We start from the raw sequence: 9,679 nt of genomic DNA on the forward strand, positions 1-9,679 counted from the left end.
AGATTTTTCGATCAAAAATTCTCAAGAAATCCAGAAATAACCAAGAACATGAAGAACATTCATCAAACCCTAGCTTTACCAGAATCCAATTAAGCTCGAATTGAAGTAATTTCTTCAAAAGTTCTCAGTGATTCATCACTGAATCATCATCATCGAACTTCAGAGACTGCAATTCAAGCACGAATTTGAAAATTCGTACGATCACAGTTCGAAGAGGAGAGAAGAAGTGAAATTGAAGCAAAATCAAACTAGTTCGAAGAAGAAGAAGATCAAACACCGATTTATTTTCGGTTTCGAAGCTTACCAGAAGAATCAAAGGCTCGCAAGGATCTATTTGCTCGAACCTCCAAACAAATTCAGGTAAACACGCAAGACCTTCTCGTTTTGGATTATATTCATCATCGAAGGTTCCAATCGAAGGATTAAACGGTGAATTGAAGTGGAAACTCGAAAAGATTCGAAAAATAGAAACGAAACCCTAATCTCAAAAATCATGGAAATTCACCGTTTATTCTTCGATTTGAAGCATAGATTCATCATCAGTATGAAAAGTGAGTCAAGATAGGGTTTAATTTCAAAGAAATCAGGAGAAATCTTCGAAACCCTAACATGTAGATCTAGGATGATTCACCGTTCATGTCGTAAAATCAAGTTCAGATTCATAATCAGTGTGAAAAATAACACAAGTTAGGGTTTAGATCCAAACAGATCGGAGAAATTTGAGTGTCGCCGGAATCTGGAATTCACGGCGGTGACAATGAAGATTCCGACGAATCTTCATCGTCTCCAGCCGTTTCATTCCAGAAACCGGCGGTGGAGGATGAACATTGAAGAAGAGAGAAGTGAGAGCTTCTCTCACTAGAAGAGAGAAGAGAGAGAAGTACGAGTGAAAAGTGAGCTGGACCGGTCTCCAGGCACTTATATAAGCCTGTGAACCGGTCTGGTTCACTTGGTTTATTCCCCTGACCGTTGGATCTAGGTTTGATCCATCTGGATCAATCCAACGGTCCCTGAGTCGTCCTCTGATCCGTTTCCTGCTGGTGTTTGGGCCTTAGGCCTTTGGTTCGTTTTCTGGATTTTTCCTTGCTATTTGTCTCACTGCCTATGCTTTTCACACTCCCATTCATACTAAAATTACTTGGCAAAATTCTATAAAAATTGTGTATGTTTCTTGTTAATTTTGTGATACATCTATGCATTTAGTTCACTGAAAATTTTGCCAAGAGGTGTTAACACATTTTCTTGCATTATTCCTTGTTTTTTTTTATGTGAAAAACCTCTAAAAATTAGTTCAATTCTATGCCATGTTCTTGATGACCATTTGATATACTTGATATGTGTTTCTATGAATCTCTAGTCACTGTTTGAACATAACTTTGCTGCATGTATGGGAATCTTGATTAGTTACTTAGCTTACAAGTTAATTGTGTAGTTAAAGAATGTAAATATGCTTAAAATTTGTTCTAAAATGCCAAGTAACTCATGTTGCCTTAATTCCCATTCCAAGACTTGTTTCTAAACCTTTAAAAATGCATTGGAATGTGAGAATTATAGGTCATATGGTTCTTGCATTTTATGAACAAATTTTAGCCATGTGTGCACTCATTTTCTATCCTTTATATTCTAGTATTTCTCTTACTTCATTTCCTTCGATATTGTCATGTGCTACTAACTCCTTTCACTTCATGTTTCATCATTTCATAAGCATCTTCATTTCATCCCATATTCATCTCTATTTCTTTCTTGCAACTTAATTTGTACTAAAGTTAGAATGTAAACACTTAGGAGCTTTGTAATATTTTTCCTTTATGCACTTTTAATTTTCTTGGCAAAAGGGCCATAGAATGTATCTAGGGTATGATGTAAAGGACAATGGACTCTAATAATGTACACCGACACAAGCACCGACACATGCACACACATCACCATATAGCTAGAATATGCATGTTTAGATGTATGCTTAGGATTGTATGTTTAGATGAATGCCTAGGACTTATGCTTAGAAAAAAACCATTTTTCAAACAAATATGAACAACTTCACTCAAACATTTTTCATAATAAACCTTGGGGTCAAAACCCCATTGAATTTTCCTTTTATTTTCTTAATCAAATTTCAACACATTTTAATCATACTTTGACTTGTTTTTGCAATCCACTAATTCAACCTCACCTTTTCTTAAATTCTCATGCCCTTGAGGCCTCTGTCTATTCTTCAAATCCCATTTTCGAACTTAAAATCAACCAACAAAAAACAAAAACATTTTTGGAAGAGAACTACGGTGGATTTGATCCCTTAAACGGGTACGTAGGCAAGGAACAAAATTCCTTCAATTCAACTAAAATAAAAATCCAAAAACATTCTTCTCCCTCCAATTCTTCACTTAGAAAATTCTTAGGTCTAATATCATCTTTCAAAATAGCATTTAAAAATAAAGCGCGCGCGTAGAAGTTAAAGACGGTTCCTATAGGTTACTATAGTCGTTATGGGTGCCTAACACCTTCCCGTAGCGAAAACAACTCCCGGACCTCGATTCTCAAGGGTTTTGCTTACTTTTTCCCTTCCCAAGAAAAAATAAGATATCACCGGTTTAAAAGGTTCAAACGTAATCAATGTTTGACACCCGAAAAACCAAGATAAAACAGCTGGCGACTTCACTGGGGAGATTCGAGAGTTACGCCTAGTCTTTATTTCCACGCTTGCGCTTGTATTTTTACTTGTTCTTTTACTTGCTTTCCTATGTGAATAAATGTTTAATTTCTTGCAAACGTGTGGGGTGAGAATATCAAAAGTCCTGCACCCGGGCTGAGTGAACTTAGGATTTAGGGGGGATATAATCGACAATTCATTCCGGGGGTTGCCTCGTGTTTTGGATTATGCGATCAATCCCACATAGCTGAGGCATTTTGGGGGTGATGTTGTCGGCGCGTGTTGTCGCGTTTAGGCACTTTACTTCTAATTGTTCTATGACGCTATGAACCGTAGATAACCAAACCCATCCATGGCCATTTCCTAGGATGTAGTGCGGAGGCTAAACCGAGTGTTGTCTCGAGTTTTAGTTGTCACGCGATACTACACTCAAGTTAGACCTTCCACGTATAATCATGGAGCGAGTGTTGTCTCGTGACACCGTGATATACGTCGGAGAGGTTGCAACTTGGGAACCTTTTTAGAACCCGGTTACTATTATCCTAAAGCCCTAGATTCACCGGACGCCGTGTCCACCCATGACTTCTCGACTTTGAACTTCACCCACCATGTTTTCCCCGAACTTGAACATAATCATGCATTCATGCATACATGCATTCATGCATAAACTTTTTTCCATGCATTGTTATCGAAGGGCTTAGACAAGTTGAATTTGTAAACATTTTAGGAATGAAGAGGACTAATTCCTACAAGTTCAAGGAAGTGGATTTGGCTAGTTTGAGAGATTTGGCACTCATGATTGAGGATCCGACCGGTTTCCGACACCGTTATGGGGCTTTACTTCCTATTCTCCATGCTAATGTGGATGAGAAGCTTGTGCACACTCTAGTGCAATTCTATGATCCGAAGTATCGGTGCTTTACTTTCCCCGACTTTCAGTTGGTGCCTACTCTAGAGGCTTATTCTTCTTTGATGGATCTGTCTATTGCTAAGGGGATACCTTTCTCAGGACTTGAGCCTCCTCTTACTCCATTGGTTATTGCTAAGGATCTCTATCTCAGGACCACCGATGTCTCCAAGAATCTTGTCACTAAGGCACGCATCCGAGGGTTCACTTCAGAGTATCTTCTTGGGAAAGCCAATCTCAATACCACTTGTCAGGACACTCTCGAGGCTATTCTTGCACTTCTCATCTATGGGCTTATTCTCTTTCCGAATCTTGATGGCTTCGTGGACATGAATGCTATTATGATCTTCCACTCCAAGAATCCGGTTCCTACTCTGCTAGCTGACACATACCATGCTATTCATGATCGTACTGGCAAGGGTCGTGGATATATTCTTTGTTGTGTGCCTCTCCTCTATAGGTGGTTTATTTCGCACCTTCCGGAGTCTTTCCATGACAATCCGGAGAATTGGTCTATTTCACAGAGGATTATGGCTCTCACTCCTAAGGAAGTGGTTTGGCTCACTCCAGCTTCTAGGGTCAAGGAAATTATCTTTGGTGGTGGAAAGTTTCTTAATGTACCTCTTCTTGGTACCCGGGGTGGAATCAACTATAACCCGGAGCTTGCTTTGCGACAATTTGGTTTCCCGATGAAAGATAAACCCATCAATCTTGCTACAGCTCCTTACTTCTTTCACTACTCCAATGCTCCCACAGGCATAAGAGAGGATTTCATGGAAGCTTGGACTAAGCTTCGGAAGAAAGAGGTGAAGCATATGGGTGTAAGGTCCGGTATTGCTCATGAGGCCTATACACAGTGGGTGATAAACCAAGCTGAGGAGATTGGTATGCCTTACCCCCCTATGAGATATGTGTCTGCATCTGTTCCTACCATGCCTTTGCCTCTACTCCCACCTACCCAGGAGATGTATCAGGAGCATCTAGCTATGGAGAGTCGGGAGAAACATCAGTGGAGAGCTAGATACTATGAGGCTGAGAACTTGATCATGACTTTGGATGGAAAGGATGAGCAGCAGACTCATGAAGTCTTGACACTAAAGAAAGAGCTAGCTAAGGCTAAGAGAGAGATTGAGGAGAAGGATAGACTGCTTATGAGGGACTCCAAGAGGGCTAGGAGTGCCCATGACTTCTATGCACGATACTGCAGCTATGAGTCTGAGTCTGAGGATGATGCTTCCACTTCCTATGCTTGAGGATTTCTTTTTCCTGTTGTTATTTCCGTTTGTTTATGTTGAAATGGTCTTGTAAAACCATATGTTGTTTGTTTGTTTCCCGTTTATGATAATTGTTGTCCAATAATGTTTACAAGTTTTTAATTTGTCTAAAACCCTTCGATAACATAAAAAGAGTCTTTTTTGCATATGCATTTACACATTTCATGCATCATATGCATCCATTGGTCACAAAAAACTTCTCTCGTGCTCATTGCCTCCTGGTTTTGTCCGCCGCAGTCTGAAAAGTGGCTCGTGTTCGCAAAGTCTACCAACCAGACAGAATTCATCAAACAAGATTTCACAAGAGAAGGATGATGGCTAACTTTGAAGAAGAAAATGCTCAGCTCCGTGCCGAATTGGCCGCTATGAAAGAAGACTTGGCCAAGGCTCATGACGCTATGTCCGCTATGATGGCTTCACAAGAACAACCAGCCACTTCTGTTCCAGTTACCGCTGAGGTGATTCCCTCTATCCCACTGTCTACTGTGGCTACTGATGCTCGTTTTGTTATGCCCAATGGCCGTCCTTATGGCCTCTCAGCTTACTACTCTCCTAATACTGCTGCTGGTGTCTCTGGTGTTGCTGGTCAAGGACAGATTCCCGTGTCTACTGCTATGCCTCAAGTGACTACCGTTGTTACCGACCCTATTGTACACACTGTGCAACAGGTGATTGATGTTGATACTCCGCGTGGACAAGATCCCGCAATAGAAGCTATGAAGAGACAGTTAAGGGAGTTGGCTGGAGAACTCCGTGAAGTCAAGGCTAGCCGAGGAAACAATGGTGCTCCTGCTAAAGCTCGTGATCTATGCTTGGTATCCCGATTCGAGGTTCCTAAGAAATTCAAAGAGCCAGAGTTTGACAAGTACAATGGGACTTCTTGCCCACATAACCATGTTATCCGGTACGTCCGAAAGATGGCTAACTACGCCGACAATGACGCACTAATGATCCATTGCTTCCAGAGTAGCTTGACAGATGATGCAGCAGATTGGTACACTAGTTTGAGCAAAGATAACATCCATACTTTTGAGGAACTCGCTGCTGCTTTTGAAGGTCAATATGAGTTCAATACTCGTCTGAAGCCAAATAGGGACTCCCTTAAAGCCCTATCTCAGAAATCAGATGAAACCTTCCGTGAGTACGCTCAAAGATGGAGAGGGGCAGCTGCCCGTGTTTCTCCTCGACTCGATGAGGAGGAGTTAACACAGACATTCCTGAAGACTCTGAAGAAGGAATATAAGGAGAGAATGATAGTCTCTGCCCCAAACAACTTCTCTGATATGGTTACAATGGGAACGCGCCTAGAAGAGGCTGTCCGAGATGGTATTATTGTCCTTGAGAAGGGAGAATCTTCAAGCAGCGCACCAAAGAAGTATGGAAATGGTCACCACAAGAGGAAAGAATCTGACGTAGGAATGGTGTCGGGTAACCCGTCTGCAGCTGCTACACAATTACCTCTGCCTTATCACTACATGCAATACTCTCAACATCCTTTCTTCCCACCATTCTACCAGCAATATCCTCTACCACCGGGTCAACCACCAATGCCCGTCAATGCCATCCCCCAGCAAGTACAACAACAGCCTCCTGCTCAACAGCAACGGCAGCAACAACAGGGTCCCCGACCCAAGCCTTCTTTTCCAACAATACCAATGCGGTATGGTGAGCTGCTCCCAACTCTACTCGCTAAAGGACACTGTGTCACTAGACCAGGCAAGCCTCCGCCTAATCCATTGCCTCCCAGGTTCCGACAGGATCTGACATGTGAGTTCCATCAGGGTGCTCAAGGCCATGATGTCGAAGGTTGCTTTGCTCTGAAATATATTGTGAAAGATCTGATAGAAAAAGGACGTTTGACTTTTGAGAACAGTGTTCCTCATGTCCTTGACAATCCGCTTCCAAACCATGCTGCTGTTAACATGATTGAGGCCTTTGAAAGGGTTCCCGTTCCTCAAGAGGATCCCATATTGGATGTCCGCAATGTCGTTACTCCTTTGGTGCCATTACATGTCAAACTTTGCCAGGCTTCTCTGTTCAAACATGATCATGATTCTTGTCCGGAATGTCTGCAGAATCCTATGGGCTGTTGTGTGGTGCAAAATGATATCCAGAGCCTGATGGATGACAAGTACTTGATTGCCAGTGATGTATGTGTGATTGTGCCAGTGTTCCATGACTCTCCTGTTGAAACTGCATCTCATACAAGAAATGTTGAACCTTTGGTGATCAGGTTACCTGGTCCGGTATCATATACTTCTACAAAAGCAATTCCTTACAAATACAATGCAACCATGGTCGAGAACGGAGTGGAGGTGCCTCTGGTATCCCCAGCTACAGTTGACAATGTTGCCGGTGAAATCACAACTCTGAGAAGCGGAAAAGTCCGTCCACCCTTGTTTCAAAAGAAGGTGGTGACACCTATTGCCACGATAGCACCACCAGTTGCTCCTCCTGTTGACAAGAACACCGGCCCAGCAGGCCAATCTATTGAAGAGTCCAATCTGGACGAAATCCTGAGGCTTATCAAGAAAAGCGACTATAAGATTGTTGACCAGCTGCTACAAACCCCATCAAAGATATCCATCTTGTCTCTGCTCATGAGCTCAGAAGCTCACAGGAAGGTGTTGATGAAGATACTTGAGCAAGCTTACGTTGATCATGAAGTCTCTGTGGAGCAATTCGATGGGATAGTGAGTAATATTACTGCCTGCAACAACTTGGGGTTCGGTGACGATGAGCTCCCCGAAGCAGGGAAACGCCACAACTTGGCTCTACATATCTCGGTGCACTGTGGGTCTGATATGATATCCAACGTATTGGTGGACACTGGATCGTCTCTGAATGTAATGCCTGAATCCACACTAAGGCAATTGAGCCATCATGGAATTTCTCTGAGGGGTAGCAGCTATCTGGTTAAAGCTTTTGATGGATCCCGCAAGGATGTTCTCGGGGAAGTGGACTTGCCAATCACCGTTGGTCCCGAGACATTTCAAATAACTTTCCAAGTCATGGATATCAATGCCTCTTACAGCTGTCTCCTCGGAAGACCGTGGATCCACGACGCTGGAGCAGTCACTTCCACTTTGCATCAGAAGCTCAAGTTCATGAGGAATGGTAAGATTGTCACTGTGCATGGTGAGGAAGCATATCTAGTTAGCCAGGTATCATCGTTCTCTTGTGTTGAAGCAGGGTCCGCTGAAGGGACGTCGTTTCAAGGATTGACTGTTGAGGGTGCAGAGCCCCGGAGGGCTGGTGTTAGCATGGCCTCACTGAAAGACGCCCAGAAGGCTGTTCAAGCAGGGCAAGCTGCTGGCTGGGGCAAAGTGATTCAGATTCTGGAAAACAAGCGTAAAGAAGGCCTTGGATTCTCCCCGACATCTGCTGTTTCAAAGGGAACTTTCCACAGTGCTGGGTACATCAATGCTATTACTGAAGATGTTGCTGGAGGTGGTTACATGCCTACCTTTGTTATACCAGGAGGCACTGTGAGAAATTGGGAAGCCATTGATGTTCCTTTAGTCATGCATGCTTCCATGTAATGTGTTTCGTTGCTCATGTTTTTGTTTTCAAAATAACAATCCTTTCGCTCTGCCCAAGGCGAAAGTGATATCTTTGTAAGGGCGTGTTTGTTTCGGCATTGCCGTTATCAATAAAAGTTGTCGTTTTTCTCACGACTCTTGTTTTTACTTTTTAGTGCTTTTTCCTTGGAAATAATGGTAATGCCAGAAAAAACCAAAACATCTGTATTTTCTTATTAATTTCAAAAATCTGCATAGAAAACATTTTTCTAAAATCATCCCAATCATATTATGCAGATTGAACCACAATAAACCCGTTGAACACAGTGACCCTATGGTTCCTCCAAATTTTGAATGCCCTGTATATGAAGCTGAAGATGAGGATGATGACGAAGAGATACCGTATGAGATCACTCGACTGCTTGAGCAAGAAAGGAGAGCCATTCAGCCTCACCAGGAAGAGATTGAACTCATCAACCTGGGTACTGAAGAAAACAAGCGAGAGATCAAGATTGGTGCTGCACTTGAGCCAGAGGTGAAAAAGAAGATCATTCAGCTTCTCCATGATTATCCAGATGTCTTTGCATGGTCCTATGAAGATATGCCGGGTCTAGATCCCAAGATTGTGGAACATCGGATTCCGACAAGACCTGAATGTCCTCCTGTCAAACAGAAATTGAGAAGGTCTCGTCCAGACATGGCTCTTAAGATCAAAGCTGAGGTGCAAAAGCAAATTGATGCGGGTTTCCTCATGACAGCTGAATATCCTGAGTGGATTGCCAACATCGTACCAGTACCAAAGAAAGATGGGAAAGTTCGAATGTGTGTTGATTACAGAGATCTGAATAAAGCCAGTCCAAAGGATAACTTCCCATTGCCTCACATTGATGTGCTTGTTGACAGTACTGCTCAATCCAAAGTGTTCTCTTTCATGGATGGTTTCTCTGGTTATAACCAGATACGGATGTCACCTGAAGATAGAGAAAAGACGTCCTTCATCACTCCGCGGGGAACATTCTGTTATAAAGTGATGCCGTTTGGCTTGATAAATGCTGGTGCTACCTATCAAAGGGGTATGACAACTCTGTTTCATGATATGATTCACAAAGAGATCGAAGTATATGTTGATGATATGATTGTGAAGTCAAGTGATGAAGAGCAGCATGTTGTGTATTTGAAAAAGATGTTTGAAAGATTAAGAAAATACAAGCTGCGGTTGAATCCTAATAAATGCACATTCGGTGTACGATCTGGAAAGTTGCTTGGCTTCATTGTCAGCCAAAGAGGCATTGAAGTTGATCCTGACAAAGTCCGAGCCATCAGAGAAATG

The 9,679-nt window shown here is 42.5% G+C and overlaps 1 pseudogene; it reads left to right on the forward strand.

Annotated features, from left to right (window-relative positions):
- LOC146950433 (uncharacterized) overlaps positions 1 to 8,370 on the forward strand; it is a 66,932-nt pseudogene extending 58,562 nt beyond the window's left edge.
- Positions 8,371 to 9,679: the final 1,309 nt, after the last annotated feature.

This window comes from Medicago sativa, chromosome 2, assembly GCF_051527215.1.
Source record: "Medicago sativa cultivar Bolivia chromosome 2, Bolivia_mono, whole genome shotgun sequence".
NCBI classification, from domain to species: domain Eukaryota; kingdom Viridiplantae; phylum Streptophyta; class Magnoliopsida; order Fabales; family Fabaceae; genus Medicago; species Medicago sativa.